Source organism: Anopheles bellator, chromosome 1 (genome assembly GCF_943735745.2).
Source record: "Anopheles bellator chromosome 1, idAnoBellAS_SP24_06.2, whole genome shotgun sequence".
Taxonomy (NCBI): domain Eukaryota; kingdom Metazoa; phylum Arthropoda; class Insecta; order Diptera; family Culicidae; genus Anopheles; species Anopheles bellator.
The window spans coordinates 50,793,562-50,818,519 of record NC_071285.1 but is presented as its reverse complement, the minus strand read 5'-3'; the positions used below and the strand labels follow the sequence as shown (position 1 = coordinate 50,818,519).

General features: G+C 50.5%; 1 protein-coding gene across 1 annotated transcript in view; it reads right to left on the bottom strand.

The window, feature by feature from the left end:
• LOC131215797 (RNA-binding protein Musashi homolog Rbp6-like) overlaps positions 1 to 24,958 on the bottom strand; it is a 216,965-nt gene that overhangs the window by 91,427 nt on the left and 100,580 nt on the right. The window lies entirely within an intron of this gene.

Here is a 24,958-nt window from a genome sequence, read left to right as displayed (position 1 = left end):
TATGTTGCCGGTAACGGAACGGTATAACGAAGATATTTGTGGTGGGGGTCCCGGGTCCCGGCCGGTGGCAAGCCGGTGGTCACCTATTGTGGGAGCGACATAATTTATTGGAAAGTTATTCGCGGCCAGCGAGTAAAATCAGTGAGGGCATGATTTCTGGAATTTCCCTTTAAATTATCCCCATCCTCGGTGCAGAAAGTTTTCGGGGCACATTTCTGAAATGCAATTTTGGAATCGCGCGAATGAGATGTGTGACGCAAGAAATTTGTTTAATTTGACACCACCGCGGGCGAGCCAATTATTCATTTTAGTCAGACAAGCACGGCTCATTCCGAACACCTTAAGCTGGAAGCAACACGTACCCGTAGCCTCTTGTGCGGTTTCCGAGTGCACTTTCTTAGCCTAATCAACACACAATCCGTACTTCAAACCGTACATTTAGATACAAATCGTGCCCGCTACGCCCTGAGCTCATCGTGAAGATGCGCCCATTTAACCTTATACAGGGCCTTGTATAGGGAAATCTTCCACCACACTAAAAGAACAGTGGCGAGTGGCGGCAGGATCTTCTTCATTTGCCTCTCAGCGAACCAATAAGATGCACGGGATTCTGCAATCAGACTCGGTGCTTTCATCACACTCTGTTTGCATTGCTCAGGTCCCTTCCTTAAGCCAATGTGCTCGAAACCACAAACCAATCTCGCCATCGAACCAGGCTGCCGATGCGAAAGTAACTGGTAAAAGTCATTCTGCCTCTTTGCCTTTGGACGAAGAAGGAATCGCCCGTCGACGTAGTCGAATGGCTTGCCATGTCGACAAACCGAAAGGATTCGGTTTTGGATCGAATCAACGGTTCGAAGTGTCTTATCGAGCCGTCTCCGACTCTTTCGGGCTCGGACGTTGGAGAAACAAGAGAATCCTTTTATCTGGCAGTGTCATTGACGGCACACTGTTGTTGGTTTGTCCAGGGCTTCTTGTGCTGCTGGGCCCACACCAGCCGGCTGCCAGGTGCAGGGGATGTCAGGCTTCGTACTTGGACCTAAGAAACATTACAACATTCGCAAAAAGCACGTTAGCTTTTAATAAAAACAAGGCTGCTTTAATAGTTGTTAAACTTAATGTTTAAGAAGAATCATTTACTACTGTTACCAAAAACAAACAGGAAACAATTTGTCTCTATTTAGCGTGGTGTACTGCTTTATAAATTCCTTCCAAACCAACTAAACATTCAACATAGTCCCCTTTTTTATGTTATGAATCGTTCACGTAATTCTTTGCGTAAAAAAGACCGGATTTATGGAGAGACAATTGTTGGTTCCACTTCCTCGTGCAGATTTTCGTGGATTCGCCACAAACTCAACCCATATTGGTCTGCAATCACCGTATTCGCTTGACTTAGCTCCATGTGACTTCTGGCTAATTGCTCTACTCAAGAGACCACTCCGAGGACAGATTTTCCATTCAGTAGTTGAGATAGGTTGAATAACTTTACGGACCGTTTCGAAATTGGAACAAACCTAGACATTGTTGCATTGCATAGAATAGGGATTATTTTAAAAGTACGATGACATAGACTTAGAAGATTTTTCAAGTTATAGCAAATTTCCGATATTTGTTGACCACAAAACACAATCTATAGCAAACAATCTTCTCTTCATTCTCATTACGCCGTTCGAAAAGATAGACAGAGAAAGAAAAGCAGCCGAAAAGGATGAACACTGTTTATAATCAATCATTTACAGGAAATGAACGGCTACAACTCGAGCTTGGAGGCGTCAACGGACGGCGACCGAACAGGAAACCGCGCCGGAAGCAATCCAGTCAGCCGCACGAGACCCGGCCAAGCCCGGCCGTTGGGGTGCAACATTCCCGCCACGGTCGAGTTGGAATGAAAATCTGTCGTGAAATTCAATTTAAGCGCAACACACCAGGCCCGGCCCGGCTCTGCTGGGGTCGGTGCTGTAATTTTCGGAACCCCAGCGGGCAAGGGACGCGCTGGCTGAGGTAGCCGCGCTTTCGGCAACGAAATGAAATCGAAAGCAATAGGAAGCTTTAAATTGGATTCCTGTTCCGTCGCCTCGAAGATGATTCGATTATGATGGATGCTGCCGGGACGGCGGGAAAAGTTATGTTGCGGCTGGTGCCGGAGGCTATGCCGGTCTGCGCGAATGTTGCCGCCACTAAATGTCTAGGGTTACCTACGGCAACCACCGACCCCGTCGCCCGCCGCGTAATCAGTGCCACGGTGACACCCAACTCTCTCGCTCTCTCCCGCTGAGTCTGATTAACGTTTCACCTTCGATGTGACGACGTTGACAGCTACGGGCGTTGGGTTTGACCGTGAGTCGGTTGGACGCGCGGGACCAGCCGACAGGTGTTGCGGTTGATTTTTATCGCCGATCTGATTATGAAGGTGAAATTCAATTTTCACCGCTTTGGCGTCGGAAAAATCCGTTGGTAGCGATGCCGGACTAGTGGCCAACCGCGAGAGAGAGAGAGGGTCCGTTTTCCCGGAAGATTAAAGGTTAGACCTCTATCTCAATCTTGAATCATCTATTCTATCCTTCGCAGCCGGTCGCACCGTAAGGGCTTAGGGGCTGTGAGTCTGGAGCAGCCAATGCCTCGTTTGCGACACCCAACGCGGCACGTCAGGAAGTGAAGTGTCTGTGCACAGAGAGTGGCATCGAACACATTTCTGCAACACGCGTACCCTGCGTATGATTTATGGCGCGTCGTCCCTTGGCGAGACTGGCGACCCTTCGACGTTCAACCTGGTCGGCGAACCCCAATGTCGGCGCAAAACATAAAAAATGCCATTCAATAGGTGGTGCTGGTTACGTCGTCAGCATCATGTCGGTCGGTCGGTTGCTCGTTGTCGGTGAAGCGCACCTCGGCTGCGTGCACATCGATTGGCAGGAGAGCCTTACAAGAGGACCGCCATACAGGCCAGGCAGCTGCAGGAAGTGTTTAGGCGGCACTACAAACACTCCCCTCGCGATGGCTGCCGCCATTGTTTCAGGCCTCCATTTTGTTTTTGTTTTACACGAAAAACCACACCACGGCCACCGCTAAGTGGTCGCTATTTTTCACGGTAAACACATAACCTGGTTAGCGCGAACGCTGTTGGTTAGTTGCCACATCATTTCTCGGTTGGGCCTGAACTGAGGTAAGCTGAACCAAACCTTCGGTGTGCTTCATACCTGTAACGAAATGGTAAATGGGGACAGTGTTAATGAAACATGAAGAGTAGAAGTCACTCCAAAAGAAACACTTTAAATTAGAAGAGACAAATCGCGTTCGAAACAATATAGAACATCAACTGAAACAATCGGTAAAAGAGAAGAACAAATTCTGCAAAAGAAAAAACATGAAAATATAGAACAATTGAATGGCATTTTGTTTTGTTTGAAAAATAACTCCTTTTTCACGAAACTCTGAAAACACTGTTTTTAATGGCATTTACTTTTTATACGATTTGTTTTATTAATTTATTCATCCATCTCTGACCGCTAACGGTGCCCAACAATACGCACGCCAGGACACGCCAGAACAAACAGCAATAAACGCGGCCGCCATTATGCGTACGCACAAAGCAGGGATCGGCCCGTGGAAAAAAGGTGTCGCCAGCAGACAAGTGAGCCATAAAACAGATTCTAATGAAACCATTTTCCACCGCGGCTTTCCCAGACGCGGCGGGGGAAAAAACGCGGACCACAGAAATCACCGTAACCGAAAAGGGATTTTGGCACGCCACAAATGGAATTCCGCAGCATTCCAGTAACGGTGAAACGTAGCAAACGACCAAAAATAAAACAAGGAAAAAACCACAGTGAAGTTCGTCACGGTCAACCCGTGAGTGCAGTGTCCGGCCACCATTCCGATGCGCTTACGCCGTGGCCAGTGCGAAGCCGCTTTTGATGGTTTGAGGTTATGGGCTTTGCGTTAAACGGTTCACGGAACGGCACAGGGCTACAACACAAACTGGTACGTTCGTGTGTCGAAAATGCAGAAAGAATTACAATTATTCTTCGCTCGGTTATACACGGCCATTCGAAGCATGTAAACCACAAAAACGTCACCGCGCCTAGCTCGATGTTGCTAGCGAATTTAGAAATGGCGCTTGAAGTGGCATTTCATTTTGATCGATTTTGCGAGGCCTAAATCAATGGAATGTTTTCCAGGAATAGGAAGAGAATGATAGTGCATTACGCAATAATGAAACAATCCAAATGAATACAAAACCGAAAACTTAGCACCAAAAATGCCTCATGTCGGTGCTCGTCAAAAATGACTTGAAATATTATCGTTCGAGTAACGCACTTTCCGGCGCAAAATATTCACTCCATTTGCATCGGTGTCGCACAACACAAAAACTGGTGCCATTTTTCACACCCCCCCTTCCCCCCGTTTGTGCATCACTTTTATGCCGCTGCATGTTTTTGCTTGCATACCGAGCGGCGGGGCCGGGCAAATTTAGTGACTACCCCCGTCACCTGGGCAGGCGATTGATCACGGGCACACGGATGACAATGGTATCCTGATGAAGTCATGGCCAATTTAAAATTAGTCAATTTAATCGAATCACACTGATTGTTTTTGCATAAAATTGTTCATTCGCTCGGCCGACCGCTTCTACCGGAGGCGGGCGGTGTCTAGCCGTGATCCTTTCTTTGGCCGCTTTTCCGTCGTTTCCGGTTCCGATGGAAAACTGTAGTTACAATCCCGGTAGCTACTCGATGCAAAAACTGAGCACGGGACGATAAAATTGTTACCGGTCCGTGCCGGCTACCAGATTTGCCAGGAGAGAGAGAGAGCGCTCGGAAGGGAACGTTGAATGGGAGTTAACATCCGGAAGCCTGTGGCTTCCCTATCGGTCGCTTCCAGCTGAATAAAGAGTAAGGATAATTCGCGATTCATAATCGCCAGAACCGAGGCAGTGGTTGCGCGGTTGGGCGTGGACCTTGATCGATTCTTGCAACGTACTTGATGGCAACCTGCCGTACCGAGAGCTCTGCTCTCCTTTTGTGCCATTCAAATGTTCTCCAAAGTTGACCAAAAATTAAATAGTTTTTCCTCGCATTTTCCAAACCAACGGTTCCAAAATGTAATTAAAACCGGTATTCATTGGACGGTATTAAACATTAAGAAACGGCTTCCAAACTTACGCTGACGCTTATCGGTGCTTCGCCAGGCAACACTCGTGGAATCCTCCGCGTGACCACTTGCGACCGGGCGTAATTTCCTTTGAGGAAAATTTAAATAAGGGTTCGCTGAAAACGCGCTCACCTCAATCATCAATCCCACGCTGCTCACCGGGATGCAGAAGTGGCCAGAAAACGGTTCCATCCGCCCCTGAGCGACCGGTGGTGCATCAAAGCGTAGCATAATGTTGGACTTTTTGATTGTCTCCATTCATTGATTATTCATTGCGGAAATCGTAGATCGTCAAACAAAAAGAAGAAGCCGCACGCACACACAAACACACAGACCCAAGGGCAGCGTGTCACTGCTGAGAGGTTGAAAGAATCACAAACGAGGCCATTTTCAATCGATTTTCCCGTTCGGCAAATGGCAAACCAGAGGCCTGGGCCTGGGCGGTGCCAAGGGTCCGTGACATTTTAATACGGTGCCACGCCAGAACCAATCGGAAACGAAAGCTCACGCTCGAGAGCGATGGTTCAACAAAAAAAATCCAAATAAATCGATCGGTCCCGAGTGGCCACCAAAACTGTTTTGCATTGACGATTATGTGATGAGCGGTACCTGGGGCATCGACGAAAGTACCTTCGTCAACCTGATCCCCGGCACAGCGGAAAACATTTCAATTCTCTTTGTAGAAAATTAGACAAAGTACGTTCAGAGAACCGCCACTCCGTTATTCGAGCGTTGATGGATTCTGCTTCCAAAGCTTGAAGGTAATGTTATCGGTTCTTCATTTACCGATTAATCGCATCGTTAGGCCAACAAAAAATCAGGCTTCACAGGTGCATAAAACAATCAGACGGTACGATGCAATCATTATTCACTGGTGATTAATAGCGCCACATTAACCCGTACGTTCAGGTTGATGACTTCGAATAAATCATAGAACCTCGAGGTGAAACGAAGCGAGCGCTGCATGTGCCAGGAGTGTCGCGACAAGTATCCGTTGCAGCTACTACACTGACCGTTCTTTACCTCGTCCCAGCTTTACGTCTTACGTTCTCAGATAAGGTGCCCAGCACCTTGCTTCACGTTGATTAAATTGTTTCATAAATCTTAGCTCGTCGCGCCTTTGACACGGACACCGGAAACCGGTGCTATGATGAATGGCATCGCACCCGAAGTCCACCCGTAACCCGTAAAGTCGCGGCGATGTGTCCATTTGAATCAAGAAAAAAACATTCCAAACTTTAAGGGTTGCAACAGAATTTATGAGCTACCGGGCGTCTCCATTGCGGTCTCCACTGCCGACATGAGACAGAACAGAAACGAGACACTCGCCGCTGTCATTGAGTCTGATCGATTCTCCATCGAACGGATCATTGCCGTGCGCCGGATTGGTTAACTTCCGAAAGAAACAATGTCACTTCATCGGTTCGGTCCGATGCCGGTTGCCATGCAGAGCAGGTCTCCAGCAGGTCGACCGGCTGTCAGTGTGCATTTTTTCTGCGGCCCGTGGTTACGTAAAACACAACGCCAAAAATGCCGGAATCCGTGCGAAAACCTGGTCCGCGCAACAAAAAAATCAGTTGCCCCCTAGTTAACGATACGACCGCAGCGCCGCTACAGGGCTACATGCAGGACACTCAATCACTGTCAACGGTTAGTGGTGGTTAGTGGCCTCCCTCGGCGGTACGGACTGTGTTCGCGGTTGACGTCGAATTTCTTTTCTTACGAAATTTACGTCCGAATGGAACCACTGGAACATTGCGAATTGCCAGTTGACAAGTTAGTAGTGTTCGCCGTTAATAAATAACTTCCATCCAAACCTCCATTCGGTGAGTAAACTCAATCGTAAGAGCGAGAGTGTGAGAAAGAGCAAGCGAGAGAGAAAGAAGGATTAAAAGCAAACTAATATGAAGAGTCACCGTTACATTTAATGGAATGTAACATAAGCACTCGATGGGTTTCTGAGCCACAATCAAAGGCGAACCATCGACAGATTACGGCTCTGTGGGTTCGTTGGCGAAAGTTTCCCGGAACCGTCCGGTGCCACCACCATTCAGCGATCGCTGTTCCTGTAGACCCGTGATGGCACAAGGATAACCTTAAAACTCCTCCACTAGGCCCTTTCTCCGAGTCAGCAGCAGCAGCTTGACCCCTGCCATTGGGGAAATTTATTTTCATATCGTCTCACTTTTTCGCAGCGGTCCTGCTCGGCTTGTGGAGAACCAAAATAAAGTAAAACAAAAAAAAAAGGTTAGTATTCGCCAGACACTCATGCTCGCGGAATCCACTTGAGCACCTTCTCGCGTCGGGTGTCGAGCAGAAAACGCTGAGCCCGCCGATTGGGTTCCAGCCCCCCGGGCCGACACTCGGCGTGGAGGGAAAAGTGTCACCCACCGAATCTGGACTGAGCGGGCTAATGGAGCCCAGGAACGCCGGGCCAGGCCGGCCGGGAGGATGACATCGTTTTTCGCACTCCCTCAACCGGAACGCACTGGTGCCCCGATGTAGTGGTGCGTCAGGTGACTCACCGTACACTTTACGCCGCCCGTACGCTGTTGATGTGTTGGTGAAGCTCTACCAAAAACCGCACTTTGTGAGTGCTGTTTATAAACATTTCCACGTTCCAGGGAGTTCACGTTTCAAAACAAAAGGCACTCGGCCACTCAGTTCCCCTTCCGGTGGGTCCACTCACTGCATTGCGGTGAATATGGCGCAGAACGCACACACTCGCAAGTGTGCTGCGATATACCGGAAGCCGTGCGACCGAGCGAGAGAGTGACCGAGCTTTCCGGGCACTCACCAACACCAGCGTACCTGAGCTCCACCCGTCGGACGGGTTCGGGGCGAAATGGTGCCGACAACTTTCGAACTCGCAATTCCCGGAAAATTATGTAAACAGAGAGAGCGCAGCTCGTAAGGGTTGTGTAGCAACGAACGGGTGTTCCGACAACATGCAAACCACGCTCTCGGTCTCTCTCTCCCTCTCTCTCTCTCTCGAGCAGTACAAGATCCGCTATGGTTTCCGTCGGAAGGTTTTTTCTTCGCCGCTAACCCAGGTTGCCGAAGAAATTTGTTTGCATTTCATTTTGCATCCATTTCACAACTCAAAATCCCAGGGCCCCCCGAATCTAAATCACGCGCTCCACAGCTACGGGTAATTTAATGTATGCATCATCGGCCTAGTGAAGGCCTCAAACTGCTGACTGCGTGTCAAGTCGCCATAAAAGGCGTTCACATTTTCGTCAGCAACTCTTTAATTCCAAACAATGCACGTTCCGAGTGGGGATCGCGAAATCTGGCTCCTTTTCGCGCCTTCAACCAGAGTTTGGCAGTTCACCCTAGGCCCATCCCCGGTGGTTGGTGGGCCGGAAGTTGAAGTGTAAAAAACCCATCGGATTGCGGCACCCTGGAGTGTGCCTGCATTATAAACGAATTTAAAGCGCTTAAGAGACACCCGGCCGAAATCTCACTCACGGCCACCCCCGGGCCGGCCAAATCTTGTAAGACTTTTCACCACTTGGTCGGTGGTCGGTAACAGCCTGTAGCCTCCCTGCGCACCCTCTTTCCGGCTGTAACGGCTGCGGCGGGCCAGCGCGCACAACCGGAAGCCAACCATTGTTTAGTCAAGAAGTCGCGGAAACTCTGCCAAACCCCGGTCCGTTGCGGAGTCCCGTCGACCGCGGCGCGTCACGCGGTGGGAGGAATCGCGGCCAGCCATGCGGGTGCTGGGCGATGTACAACAAAAACCAACAACCAACCAACCAGCGGACTAACCAGCCACCATCCTTGGCAAGGGCCTGGACCGGGGTCCACGGAGCAACATTATCGCTGCGATCCCAGCCCGAGTGTAGCTCTTGGTCGGGAACATGCAAGGCTGTCGAACGGGAGGGGGAAAGGGGGACGCCGGGAAAGTTATACCACCAAGGGTATTTAGTTAAGCAAACCGCACCCGGCCCGGTCCTGGGCATGGGCCCAGTACAACACACGATGGAGGAGTTTTGGCCGGATTTTCACTTCGCCTCGCTGCACGGAAAATCCATCTTCGCTCGAGTGCACGGAGCGAGAGAGCGAGAGAGAGAGCGAGAGGGTTTGCTTCCCGAGGGTGGAAAGTGAAAAAATAACATCATCACACCAGACCAGTAGCATCCTGCGGGCTTTCCACCCAACGGGGATCGAAACAAATCTTCTGGGAAGCTACACCCAAGACCTTACGACGAGGACGACGACGACCAACGAACGATGAAGGCTCATCGCCTCGCCTCTATTGTTTGTGGGTTGTGCGAAAGCTCAGATTTTGTTTACAAACATCCGGCAGGACTTATGACGCTCTCTTTCCTTAGAGCCACCCAAAACTTTGGCATAGTTATATTTTATTTTTTTTTAATTATTATTAGAACAAAAAGAGTCCTATTATGTACCGATTTAAAGTGTCGCTGACGTCTTTCGCACCCGAAACCGAATTCTGGCATAATTGTTGATCGAAAAAAGCTGTTGGGCACCAACGTGCGCATATTAATCGGTTTGCCACGTTCGGGTGGCGGCTTCGGGTTTTGTCCAACCACAATCCGGGGAGGGGCAAACACTTTAACAACCAAACGCCTGGCTGGCCCGCAAAACCATCGGGGAAATGTTAGCTCAAACCATTGCCGTGGACGAGCAATTGAATAAATAACAATTATAATCGGACGGAAACTTCTTCGTGTTTCAGCTAGTCCTAGCCAGTGCCAACAGCACATGCTTGTGTGTGGTCGGTAACAGGTTAACCACACGAGCATTCTACGTTTAATTAAAGTGGCACTGCGAACAAAGAGCTAAACCACTTTGCGGGTGAGCCGAAAATTGGACAAATCATTTGCAAAATAATTGGACTGGTTGGAAAGCAATTAAAACGCGGGAACTCGCCGAGGTGCCGAGCAGTGGGGCTTTCGGTAGTGATTAATCGTGGTGCCTGTACTGAAAACAATTCTTAAGGACTTGAGCGCTGGAACAGTTAATTTTCATTGCGTAAATTCAATCTTAAATTAATCATCCACATTAAAGTTAATACTTCAACAGTGAGCCTCTGCCGGGTGAATGCACCGTACAGCGACTGCAGGTTGCGAGGGGGATCGATTCGACTGCATGTCGCGAGTTTTATTTCAGTAATTGACTAGGGACGTCTCGGCACTCAATGGCCCGAGGCGAGTCACTAGCCACCTAAGGGTTGCTTTTGAATGATGTGTTTCCCTGCCAAACGATTTTGCTTTCGGTAGAATATAGCACGAAGGATGGAAGGTTATAAGCCGAAGGCCGAAGGTCGCATTAAACAGCATTTCCACCGATCGCACCCAAGGGATTCCACTGTTCAAAAATAAAATGTAGCGCAAACCTGTCTCCTAAACCGAAGACGATCGTCGAAAACATTCCTCGAATGGCACGTCAGAACAAGCAACGTGGCCATTGTCATCAGTCGAACGAAGTTCGACAATATATTTCCGTCAGGAGCTACAATATTTCCTCCTCTGAAAAGTCTAGTGTTTGATCAAGAAAAATGGGGTCCAGGCTCAGAAAACTCAAAACATATCGAAAAGCAGCGCTCACAAACCTCATCCTACAGTGGGGCGATTGAACATGCAAATTATGCGTATTACGGTGGCCGACATCCTTATTGATTGTGGAAGACGGCACCGTCTCCCGGACGCCCGGACAACGAAAGTGGTCAGCGCAACGCAAATGATATTTATATCCACCAATCCGTTATCAGGATGCCATTGCTTCGAGCTGTTGCTTCGAGCAGAAAATTTGCCGCAATCGCAATCACGCAGGCAGACGAACACGGAACGGACACGGAATTCCGGCTCTGCCCGACGGCTTCGACTGGCTCAATCCCTCCCGCCGGGAACCGGAAGTTATCGGGACATATTGAGCAGCGAACACCAAACCCCCGGACGGCTGCTGGCGACTGGCGTGAGACAACTTTTGAATGTAAATTTCAAATTGAAAATCTAGCATATTATTGCTGCTGCCCGACGTTTCCGTTCCGAGCGTCCCGGCCCTCTTTCGAGTCCTGGCCGTGGTCGGAAGCGTGTCGCTCATGTTTTCCACATATGTAAATTTAATCTTGACGATCCGCTCGCCCCACTCGTTGCGGCCTACCGAGGCCGAACTCACTCCCGGTGCATCCGAGTGTAAAGCCGACAGCAGGCTCGTTGTCAGGCTCGAGGCCCCCGGAACCCGGAAGTAGCCTGCAAAAAAAACGGGTAGCAGGCAGCAAGTCAAGTGTACATTTACGAAGACGCAGCAGTGCCAACACCATCGACCGAACTCGGGTGTGTGCGTCGGCTGAGGCCTTGTAAAATCTGAAGAATGCAACCCCAAAGGTCCTGTCAGCGCCGCAGAAGCCTCTCGAGCAGGGTGCCCTCCAGCGGTACCGAGTGGTGTGAACGCGCACCGAGCACCACTCGTGCTCAGCCGTCCTCGGTTCGCACTGTACATGCCGCACATTTCAATATTAGGAAAAATTAGCATATAAATTTCACCCGACAGATATCGATAACGAAGAGGGGCTCATAATGCGCCGAACGCCGTTGTCGGTGGTGCGATAATGCTGAGAACCGTTTCCGGAGCATAAGCAGCACGCATCTTCCTTTTCTGTTTGTGTGCGAAGTAACGGGGACCACAAATTGTGAGCCCCAACCACGGACAAAGTGGTCGATGAAACTGTCATAACATTTGCCTAAAACATAACCGTGCCCCTAACAGTGAAGCAATTGTTTTCGCTGTACACGTGGCACCAGTTTGACTGCCTGCCCGTCAATTCAAGCAGACTTACTTCCGAAAAATAACCCTTGATGCCTTCCTCGATGTCACAGCCTCACAGCGCACAAAAAGGCCCCCCGTGGGGCCGAAAAAGTGCTTGCCACTTTAATGATGTGTCCACGTGCGGGAGTTTCATCATTTTTGCTCCATCTTATCACCAGCAGCCAGCTCCAGTGATTCAGCGCTCTCCGTAGCTCGACGTCGGCCGGCACAGTAGTGGTTGCTCCGGTAGAGCTGAGCCTCACAGCGGGCACCGCACGACACGACAACGGCGGCCGGCCCAACTCCCAACAGGGACCGGGGCCGAGGAGCACGGCTACGGTTTATGAATGATGATTATTAAGTTAATCGATTGCTCAAACATGACTGAAAACGTTTACATCGTGCGGATTAGCCCGTAATCGCCGGATCGTGCGCAGCTTGAGATGGGGACGCCCCGGGGGATGCCCCCGGGGAGCCCGGGCTGGGCAGCTGTTCCTGGTGGCTGGTGGCTTCGGAACAGGACTCGGATGGAATTCCTAATTCCACGGCCATCGGTACGGGCCACCGTTGTTAATTGGTATTGCTTTCGCCGCAGCACCGAGCACCGATGATACCCGAGGTTTGTGTTGCATTGATTTGCTTTGCTTTAAAATTTAATTTCACAAATTAGTATTGCAAACGGCAAACGGTGCCCCGGAAGTTCGAATGGCTGGCACAGTTAGTGGCTCGCTTGGCGATGTCCTCGGCGTAAAGATGAAACAGGGTGGATCATTTAAAGGAGTATTGTATTTCAAATAATAAATTTTAGCGATGAGTAAATAAAATATCAACCTATATCCAATCCAAAATTAAAGGGTTGTCAATGAAACATGACTACCATGAACCAAATCGAACCATAATTCTGAGTGAGAATATTGCTCAGAACTTTTCCAAAGCTTTTTTTATATTCAAAACATCCAGAACTGGAAAACAAAAACAAATATTTCTTTCCAACAGTTTTGTATATCGTATTCTGAGCAGGCCCGAAACGCTGAACTACGACGAAGCGAAGAATACGCTAAGAACAGCCACATGAATGCTCGAGTAGTTATTTAAAAATTTGCCGACCAAAAGCTGTGCCTTTGCACCGTTTTTGGTCCCATAGCGGCGGGCGCAAGGCAGTTCAGCTTACCGGGGCTGCCCGTAATTTAGTCAGGCTGCGGTTTTCTGGCAACGGGTAGTGTGCAATTTTCACCGTGCCGGATTAAGAACTCTATTATTTAGCACCTGGGCGCCCGAGCCGATGAGTGTTGAAGGAATGTTTGTAAGCTTATTTTACAGCCGGTGGCAGCCGGCCCTGGTGCCGACCGCCGGCTGTAATGGCTGTGGTGGCCGCTTCCTGGATGCCCAAACCCGTGCCCGTGCTATCTGCGAGCATCTGGGTTGCAAATTTGCTGGAAAAGTTCCCCTGAACCGCCCAGACTCGCTGCCCTATCATTAGCGGGCTGACACTGGCACGGGTCGGCTACAGGGTTGTGGTTGCATCCTTTCTCCTCCCGCGTGGTACCTGATTGATGTGGGTCTCCGAGAATGGCGGGGTGGATTTTCATAAATTGGCCACGAAAATTTGCAACGAAATAAAATTACACATCAACGAGCTTCAAGCTCGGGACGGAGTTTCACGGCGGATCTCGCGGAGGAGGTGCAGCGCAAAGGTGACAATAGCGCGGGAAAAGGAGCACCAGGGATCGTTTGCCAGTAAGCTACAGGTCCCGTGAGACCGTGCTGAGCGAAGACCGATCCGGACGAGTGCAGCGTTGATGGTAGCTTCATAATGCAACTTTGCGCATCCTTGCAGCTTCTTAGGGTTGTGTTACCCACCCAGACTCGTCACCGCATCTGACACAAGAATGGGAGCGCAAGCTTACGAACCAGCGAGAAATTGTGGTTTAATCCATTTAATCTACAACAACACAGCACAGTGAACATTGTTTTCAACTGTTTTAAAATCATTAAAAAGAGTGATGCTTTACAGTGTGGAGCATCGGAACTATCGATCATCCAACGACCAATGAAAATCGGTGTTTCTGAGTGAACATCCTTGCACCGAATGGCCGGACACGGCACTAGCCCGATTCCATTTCGATCGTTGAGCCCAGGCACCAAACATGGGCCCGGCACGGACCGTGACAACATCGAACGTTGCCTAAAGCATGATGCATTATTTATGGTAACGAAACGAAAATTAGTGTCGATCGGGACTGGTCCCATACTGTTTTGTTTTTGCAAACCGGTGGTGCCAGAAACATAATTGCCCGACCGGGTCCGGATCGAAGTAGGTCAGCCGCGTCCCATAAATAGTGCCGAGAAACACGTGCCACCCTCCCTGAATGGTTCGAAAATCGATCAAACGCCCGGCCGAACATTGATTTTGGCCGAAAGATAGCCAACAGGTTTGTTGGCCAAAACGAGGCCCACGGGTAGGGCGAGGCGAGTGCACGGTGCCAGATAAGAGTTGACGCATCGTTGCACGAAATCAACGCGAACTCTGCAGGACTAAAGTAGCACAGTCAGCACCGGGTTCACGCATCGGGGTAAAATATCGGTTCAATCTGGCCATTTTCGCCCTCATTTAGTTTTCCATCTCCCAGCCAAAGGTGCACCGGTGGCTACTTACTGCGGCCGTCAAATCGTGAGCCACCAGGCGGCTCCATCGCACGCCCCGAACGATGAGCGAACCGAACGTTCGCTGATAGCTCCTTAGTGCCCCGCGCGGGCCCTAATCTCTCACCACGCCCAGCCCTGGCGCTTAGCTCGAAGTCATTGTTGAGAGGGAGCCATTGAATTTGCTTCCACGGGACAGGATGGGCTGCTGGGTGGGACACTTATAAATAGCACGTCGTTGTCGGGACCGTAATGTGACTTCGTCGCAAGACGCTCCTGTGTGTGCACGAGTATCGAAAAAAGATTCAATTCCCAACACATACACACTCGGGCAGTCGCATTAGAAAACGCTGGTAACGCTGACGAGCGAAGGATGCAAAGGCGGTGAAAGGAAAGTCTCTTAGCCTGTCCGGGGGATTGGAACTTTCGACACTCTGGTGGAACTACCACGGGGTACGGGGACACGGCACGTACCGTCTCGGCAAGTGAATCACGACGTAGCAGCAGCATCAGTGAATGAATCGGGTCCGGGGGTTCATGAGATAGCTATCGTTTGCCTGTCGCTTCGTCGATGGCGCTGATAGCGATCGTCCGTGGGCCGATCAGCAGAACGCCATCGAGAGCGCCGGTCGAGGATGGATTTAAAAAGGCAAAAGGGGGAAAAAGTGCTCACGTCAGCACCCAACGAACCACCCGCCGGCAGGATGGTGCTGGCACGGGACTCTAGCCTGTGGTTGCCGCCTTGCCTTGCAAATCGGGGCCAAGCCACCGACCGACCGGTGATAGAAGCCAATCGTTCTGGCAAATCATCCCCGGGTAACGGGAGCCCCGAGAAGACCCTCTCGGTGGCCCCGTAATCTGGATCAGTTACGTGTGCGCAGATATTAAACTCCCCTTCCACCACGAGTCCTGGCTGCCGACCGGGGCACTTACAACTGCGAGCCGCCGGATTAAATTTCTTCGTGAAGGATGCTGTTTTCCCCACACATATTCCTGTTGATTGCCTGGCCCGGCTCTCAGGGCGTGTTTGTGAATGGACGAAAGAGTGTTAGAAAGCGGAAGGCTCGGCTATTGACAACGGTGGCGAACGGAAACGATTATTCTTAATTTCTGACGGTGAGCCGGTTGATTGCTTCCGGCTCCGTGATCGGCGGTGAGGGCAACCAACACGGTGCCGTGTAATGATTCATTAGACCCGGTAACATTTCACTTACTACGGCCAATCAGGGAAGAGATTGCTTTCAATCATCCGCAGCGATTAGATGGGCGTAGCAGACACCGGTGAAAGAATTCTCCCACCACAGGTCAGGATCAGCTGAACGTGAAATCGAAGGTATCGCCATCGATGCAATCGCAGGTCAAGTTGCAGTCCCGCGAACATGTCTCGCTTTCTAACAGCTGCTTTCGACTTCAAATGCATCTCTTTCTGACGCTCTTAAAGCTTTACGCCCCGCTGCCAGATGTCCAGCCACCGACGGGCCATATTGAGGCCCCTTTTCGGCCTCTCGGGCTCTCCGTTTCATTATCATGAGCACTTTGTGGTTCCCACATTAAATTAAATTTATACGCTAAATGCTACGGAAACGCTACATTGGCGACCGGCGCACGGGTCACAGTGGCGCGGAAAACTTTGCCCAGTCGTCTTCCATCGTGCAGGCAGGACGGGTAGGAAGCAAGCTCAAACGGAGCTCGGGCACTCCGGGCAACTCCGAGGGCTCCCGAGAAGATGAATCGCCGGTCCGTGCAAACGGCCCACTGACGGCCGGTTGACGGCCGGGTGATGAAATAGTACCGTCCATCGGCTACCCGAGATTTGATGGAGATTTTATCGAGGCACAGAAAAACCGCCACCAGCGCCGTATCAGGGAGAGAGAGAGAGAGCAAACAACAACAGCCCAAGCCAAAGCCACAAGACGAAATTAATGGCCGCTCACAATCTTGGCATCTTGGGCCGCCATAAATCTCGCCCGCCCCAGGAACGGGGTTTTGGTTTCGTACCCCGGCCGCACTCTTTAAGATCTGCAACATCGCGTTCGATGGGTGCAACACTGACAGGGGTGTCCCGTTTTCGGGCGTTAACTTTGGTCAATTCTCCCGCACACGCTTTAAGCGCACCGGGCGTGAGCCTCAACGATTTGTAAACACGACTTCGTTAAACATTACTCAAAGAGATTGAAATCAATCAGCTCAGTTCCTCGCAGAAGGTTACCAAGGATGTCGGCACTGCTGACATTCAATTTGCCGAAATAGAGTCCGTACTCTATTTCGCACGTGGTGTTCCCCGTTCCCGGGACGGGCGTTCGGTCAATATAAAATTTGAAGTGAAATGCCATCCTTCGGGTGCAACGGTCTGTCAATCCGTTGTAAGGGATCCAAGCCGTTACGAAGAAAGTTACACGATGCGAATGCAAATGCCCCAGCATATGCACCAGCGGGTGCCCGTGCATTCAATCTATTTTCTGCTTACCGTGCATGACGGACGCAAACTGGCAGGCAGGAGCACCCGCAGCGGTCATCATTTTGATCGCAAATGAGATGTGCAGGTTCAGAAAATGTTGGTCATGAAGAATCGGCCATCGCGGGTCCGAAAAGTGCTGACAATCGGAAGGATTCTAGTAGGGATTCGTTCCGACTGCTGGACCGATAGCTTGCGGTGCCCTCCAGCCCTCGGGATGAAGTGTCCATTTTGGAAACCCAATTTGTCCGATCTGCTCACCGATTCAAATGGTAGCTACTCGACCAACCAATCGTGGAGTCGTCGAATCGTTACAGCACCGAAGGCAAGATGTTTGTCTTTATAAAAGAATTAATTTGCCCATCTAAAACCATTGACTTAAGTTCAGAAACTCTGCTCGAGGTCGTCGTAAAGTTGCGCCTAGCGTGGCTGTTCTCAAAAAAAAATTCAACCATCATCCGCACCAAACAATCAAACGTTTCTCAGCGCCTCGATGGCTGACGGAAACACCCCAAAAAAAGCCTACAACGCGAACAAGTGCGACGGACCACCATTCGACTCGACTCCCGACTGTTTACCATTTCCGGCTTGATATTCATACGGCCTGGAAAACAACTTTCCACTTTGTTTCACGGAGCCGTAAAGTTGGAACTCCGGGTCGCAAAGTTTACTGCCGGGGCGCGGTTGCTGCTGCTGGGTGGTTCGGGGTTGAAAACTTTCCCCCTTTACTGACCCACCGCCCCCTGAACCCCACGGTGTCACAAAATAAAGGTGAAAAATGGTACTACGAATCGGAAGGCATCAAGCATACGGATGAAAAAGAAAAACTGTCGCTGGCCTGGTCGCAGCGGGCCACTGCGGCGGGGCAACTAAATCCTGTAAGCGGAGGGCCTTCCTCACCCCCTCTGGGCCATCACCTTATTGTGGCTGGGCCCACCAGGCCCACCTTCGGGACCACTTGAAGTTTTCGCGCAAAGTTAACGCAAAAGTTGGCCAAGAGAGAGAGAGAGTGGCGTGCGGTGTGAATTCGTGACCACGGTTCGTGACACGCGCCACCTACCGTGGACCACCCGGCCCGAGCACCGACCGGTGGGCCCGAGAAAGTGCGAAGCGATGCGAAAGTGAAAAGTTACCCCGTCACCACGTGGGTGATGTCACATGGCTGGGTGGCACTTCCGGCGCAGCGCGAAGGTGGGAAAAACTAAAACAAAACACCCAACACTGCACCTCTTGCTGCGGCGTCGAGGCGTCGAAGTGACAATCACCTGTCACCCCTGGCCGGCGATGGCCGTGCGAGTGAAAGTTTCGGCGCCGAAAGAACAACATTTAATGCACCAACGGCATCGTGCGCCGCACTGGCACTGGAGTTACTTTTTACGTGCTCCGTAGGCACGTGTCCTTGCAGCGTCAAAGTTTAGTACATTCGACGTGGCCCCGATCCCGGGGCACGTTCGAGCGTTCTGCCGACGCGAAGAAGATTTTGGTTTGACTCCGACGACCGAAGAACGCCAGGGCCAGGAACGCTTTATGGCGGTCGTAAAAATCAAACTTTTCCGAATGGACCGGCGAGCAAAGACTTCCGACGGATCGGTGATTGATTCTTGGTGGCAACTTGGCGACCGTGACACGTGTCCGACAGTGGATCATTTACACGGAGCAGTGCTAAAGCAGTTTACCAACTCCTGGGGTTTTGCGCCAATTCTTTACGTTTGAACCAGCTCTCGGACCTCGGTTTGATGAACTCCGGAATCCGTTCACTCTCTGCGCTCCATAAAACACGCACCAAGTTGACAATTTTATTACCCCAAATTCAATTACAACACCGAACGTTGACATTCATCATAAAATGCGTTTAAATTATGGCATCGGCCATTTTTTTGGGCCCATTCAACAGCTCGCCGGTCTGCCTGTAGACGCCATGGCCACGGTCACGGAATGGAAATTGCCAATAATGTATGGTTTTTTTTATTTCAGTTACTGCCCAGACCATTGCCCAGATTCAACAGAGGGCCCGGCCAAGATAAAGACACCCCAGAACCCGACCGGCACCCCGGCCAGCCCAAAACCTGTTGCCGGGTAGTGTCTGGCAACCGGCCTACATTACAGAGCCCGAAGCTGGCACTGGCTGGCAAGAGATATGGTGCCCGAGACTCAATCTACTGAGGCCAGAGCCTGCGAGAGCCGCCAGTTTTTACGACCACGATACGACTTTTGGACCACAGTCAATAAATATAGTCCTCCCGGGGTGTCCCGGCTCCCGCAGCACGCCTAGGAGTGGCCACTTGCCATCGAAGGAGCTGGATAAATGAAAATGTATCTGTCCGGCGCGAAGTGCTCTCGTGTCTTGTTTTGCATGTCCCGGTGCGGTGCCGCATTTATTTCGGGCGCGTTAAGTACTTCCTTCCAGTCCAGGGCGTCCCTCCCCCCCCCAAGATCGGTTGCGGAATCCCCGGATAATTTCAATTACAAATTGCTTCCGAGCCGCACCGCGTTGCCGAACATATGCCCGTCGTTGAGGCCACGATGATTCTGGCTTTTTTATATCCCACCCGGAGTTGGACGATGTTGCGTGCTGGAAATTGGCATTGCGCCGTGAGCGAATCGCGGAACGTGACGATTACTGCACAGTTTGAAGTAGGCACACTGGTGCTGCTGTTGACTCAATCAGAGTTGATAATCAGCGCATCATCAATCATCAGCTTACTAACGCTCACGCTACACGTAAGCGAACGCGCGAGCCTTGTCGAGCTTAATGAATTATCTCGAAATCTGTGTTATCTTTGAATACTATAATTTTGCGTAAAAATTAAACACTTTCAATTATGTTAGCGTTTTTTTTTATTATTTAGGAGCAAGAATAACGCTATACTTATAGTGTTTTGGCATTCAAAACGCAGAAGAAAGGACGAGAAACGTGTGGATTTAGAAAACATTGTAAGATGGCATTCAACGACGAAATATTGTAAAAATATGAACGTTGGCCAATCGTCATATTAAAGCTGGTGGCTAAATGTTTAACAGCAACTTCAATTAGAACGCTTACAAGTCATGTCTGTGCATGTCTTCTTAGTTATTAGGTGAATCTTAGCTTAATTTTTTTTAAAGGTTCCGCACTTAATTAAGCAAATTTGAAGAAAAGAATGGTATTTTGCCATCGGAATGTTTTGGAACCACCCATAACCCATGAAAAGGTGCCCTAGACCGAACGATTGTTGCAACTCTAGACCGAACTACAGTTATGAGTTAAACTTTTGGTCCTTGCGGTGCATTGTTTCACTGAAACTGGCAAGTAAGTAACCTTTTCCGGCGTTGAGATCTTTCCAAAACATGAACATGAAAAACAAAATCATTGTGTCCATGAAACTGGCAAGTTAGTGACCTTTCCTGGCCGTGTTGAGTCGAGGGCTTACGAAAACTTGACGAAAATCATTCATGAAAGAAACCGGTGACAGGATTGTGCAACACTTCACAAGGCGCAAGTAGTCACCTCACCGTACCTCGAAGAATGATGATATTAAAGTTTTAGACTAACCACCACAACGCAGATGCAGTAATAAGACCTCACTTCATTTGCAGGATTACCGAAGGCATTACAATATATGGAGTGGCTCACAACCAACTCTAAGCCATAATTGTATAGATAGTTGTTCATCAATTTAAATTGAAGAACTTCCCAGTGTCGAAGTTGAGCTGAGAAGAAATTAAGTAACTTTAGAAATGAATCCTTCGTCAAAAATTGTCTTGCCAAGACAGCAATCGAAAGAAATGACCCACTCGAACTACTTCTCTCCCGAGACAAGCCAGTGAAGTCATCTCGGACGTTTTCAAATGGAAAAAATAACTTCTAAGCAGTGGAGTACAATATAATGGAGATCTAATTAAGTTACTGGGCTAATTGTGTTCGGGCCAAAGTCTTCGCGGCCAGATTTTTCAGCCAGTCGGAGTAGGCCCCACTGGGGAGCCCGAGTGCCGATGCGAGTGCGTGCAAAAGCGGATCGCGGATTTTCTTCAATTTACCGAAAAGTTTCACTTTCGTTTTCCTTTTCTTTCCGGCGCATAATGGCTGCCAGCATATTTGAATTCTTCCGAAAGTGTACCTCAAAACTGCTTAGCAAATGCTGGGCGCGCCACGGCTACTTTGGAACGGGACGGTATTTTTTATTCAACTTTGTTAGCGTAAGTAAGTGAAATGTTCTTCGCGCGCGCCTCCAATGATGAGCGGCCAAATGCGGAAAATAAATCTTACGCCCAAAAGCCCGACGCCCGCGTTGGCGCGGCTCGCGATGAGTAACTTGAGACGCGCGAAGAAAACTTTCGGCATCGACTTTCCGTCGTAATGCTCTTCGCCAAACACTTCGTCTCCCAAACTTCGGCCCCGGTTCACCGCTCGGAGCGCAATCGGATTTTCTACTCTATTGATTACTGATGGCTTTCGCTTAGCGGGCTCCATTGGGAGGGTGGCGAGCTCCAACCGCACCGCGGAAGTCGGCGGCTGAGTGCGCCTGATTGATTTGCATTCCGTGCGCGGCGAGCCACGATACGGTCGAGATTTCAAGAGGATCCCCCGCGGTAAGCCGTGCAGCTAACGACTTGGCGCGGTGCTCATCCACTTGACATCCTAATGTTGGCGCAATTTTTGCGGCCGCATTCTCGGACCACTTGACTCCCCGCCCAACCGACCCAAGGATCCCAGGGTGGTTTCATGCCCTTTGGCTTTCTTGGCGGTTCAAGATTTATTTAATTCTCGTCACGCCGCCGATTGCAAGTCCAGCAGCCCCCACGACGGGGTGTCCAAACTTGTTTGGCCCATGCTTTATGTTCCCAGTGCGGTCTCCACTCCTGGTGGTGCGGTGAAAATGAGGTAGAGAAAAAGCAAAATGGATCTGGAGGCCGGTTTCTGTATCCGTTAACGGTTCGTTTACGTTTGTTTTGCATTCCGGCCGTTCCGGCCGGAGATCGCGTGTGGTGGCGACACTTGGCAATTCGATACGCAGCAGGACTGCCAGATGCCCGAGGAACGCCCGTAATTCCAAACCGTACATCTTGACCAGCCAGTACTAGGGTGACCCTGAGAGGAATGGTTTACTTCGGCCACAGAGTGCAAAACAGCACGACACTGGCCAGCTCCGGGCGGGACGGACACTTCACAGGCTGCCACTTCACTCGCTGAGCTCCTGCGTACTCCTGGGCGGTATGGAATTCAAAATTATGATCATGACGGTGATGACGACGCCATGCTCCCGTGATGTCCTTTTTCCATGTCCATTCCTGGGCGACGCTACGATAGGCGGAAAATTGCGTGCGGCGCAAACGCGTCCATCGCACACATACACGCACGTCTAGCTGCGGCTTGACCATAGACCGGGGGCCACTGCGAGAAGGGAGAACCCGGAAAGACCCGGGTCTTGTCGGGCCCGAGAATCCAGCGGAAATGAGATTACGTTTAAGGAGCGTTAGTGAAGTAATAAAATGCAGACAACGTGGGGATCCTCGGGGCTCTTCAGAACGGCGGGCGCAAAGCATAATGCTCGGTGGTGGTCTATGCGGTCTTGGCATCCCGTGCTGTGGACATAAAAAGGAACCACGGGAAAACAGCCGGAAAGAAGGCGCAGGTTGTTGCGCTGCGTGTGTGCGAGTGAGGCGACAAATTTGTAGTTTACGTGCACACACAACTTTAGCTTGCTCACTACAGTGAAGTGAACCGAATGAGTCCCGATCACGTCGCTGTCTTAAACTCTACTCGAAGTGCTAGCAAACAATAGCCCCGTTGTTGTGGTGAATGCTTTTATCAAACTTTCATTATTTCAACCACTCCGCGTCGCCGACAATGCAAATGACGAGCAGCAATCAAACTTTTAAATTTTCGTATCGAGCACCGGGTAGTCAAGCATTCCGAGGAAAAACGCTTCGCCGAACATCCTTTTGGCCCCCCCCCCCGGGGCCGGTGGATACCTTTTACCTATTATTTACATTCAAGAGCCAGCTTCCAGCTTCGGCTTCTGCCCGCCCTCGGGGCTGCTGTAATTGACAGCTCCCGAAAGCGGACCTCCGGCCGCCGACCGGCGCCACCGTTGATCCGGAAACGGTGGGTCTGCCTTGGGAAAGTAAATAAACGAGAAATTTGCTTTGGAAAACACGGCACAGCTTTGACACCGAGAGCACCGGTGCCTTGGTTTATGCTAAATAAGTAAGAACGGTAACCGAAGGCTCATGCCTGGAAGCAACGGATGCCCCAGGTAGGTGTGCCAGGTGGGTGAGGTCGTGATTCTTGCTCTCGGGGCCCGGGGTCGGTTGACACTCGGTTGTGCTCGAATTGAACCACGATACCCAGAAGACGTTCGTGAGTTTCGTTCGTCGCCAAGACGTTGCCGCTGATTATTTTCTCCCACTCACGGCGCAAATGTCAATCAGTCCTTTCGAAGGGTCCTCACGAGCTATACCGATTGGCGGAATATTAACAAATCACGGGATTACGGGTTTCACTGGAGGGCCGCATTGGCCTGTTTTGTCTGTGTTCGGGTTTTTTTCAATCTCGTGTCGGTCCAATATCGAAATTGTATCCTTCTTGGAAGCTGCAGCTCCGGTGGAGACGCCTCCGCGGTCTAACCCGACCGGACGTAATCCTTCCGCACGAAGGATAACAATTACGTGCACCATTCGGGATGCTTTCAGTGCCGGGCCGGGACGACATCCCCGATTCCGGTGACACGCTGGACGCCCTAGAAGTAAGTTTCGGTTCGCCGTTGATCCATTGTTGTCTTCTCTATTAGTTCTTTGCAACTGTTTTTTTTTTCGGCAAGAAATCTCCAACCATACTTTTTATCCTGTCGCATCCTTTTCTTATGCAACAAGAAAGTTGGCAGACTCGTACGGAACGGGACGGGAGACTTGAAACGGAGACACAATCCGATGTGACCACAAAGTAACCAACACCGCCAGTGGACCCAAGAGCCAGTGGACGAACGTCCAAGATGGACGTCCATTACCGTGTCGTCGGACACGGCCGGACGAAACACCGGCACGAAAAAGCGATTTAGCAGTGGAAAGAATCTATTAGAAAACACATGTCATACCACCGCCAGTTTGGCTGGTCCAACTTGGCCGGCCAGAAGGAAGTATCCTTTGGCCAAACCGAGACCATCGCCCGCCCGGTCTGAGTTCGCAACTTTTCACTTATAAATCGAGTGAAATTTATCGGTAAACTTTCAGCCCATACCATAAATCCTGGGGCTGTGGCACAACACACGACACAAGCGTCTCACGCGTTGTGAGCTCCGCAATCGACCTCGCAATTGCCAGCCGCACGATATCCTGCTGCGTTGCTCAGGTGCTGCGCTAAGCCGCAGCGCACCGAAAACGCATCCTCCGCCAACGGCACACGCGTGGCGTGCCAAAAAGTGGTGCAATTATGCAAATATAATCTCCCGACACCCGGGCCCGGGCCATGATTTGTTCGACTGTCGTCGGTACGTACGTGGGTCGGTTCTTTATTTGCCGGAATGTCAAGCTTGTTTGTGTTTCGGTTTGCGGTCCCAAGGCGCCGGCCGGCCGGACCCCGGGAAACTTCTTCGCCGGCGACGGGGTGAACTTGTTATTTAGAAAATGGAAATCCCCGTTGGGGAGGTATCGCGAAGACAGTGAACTGCACTCTCGTATGCGCCACCGCATCCTAGCGAGTGCATTGCCGGTGGGTTCAGCATAACAATGTTGATAAGCGGAAAAGAAACAACTATCAAACATTTATTTTATTTTAAGCGAAAGCTTGAACGACGGAACGATGTTTCTCCAGTCTACGTTTACGACCGACTGTGGGACCGACGGATACGAGGCTCAAGTCAACCTATTTTTTCGTTTCTTTGATCTTCAGGACAACGTGTCTGCCTCTCCCGGGGACACCCGTGCTCTAGAAGCACATCACAGCACATGGGA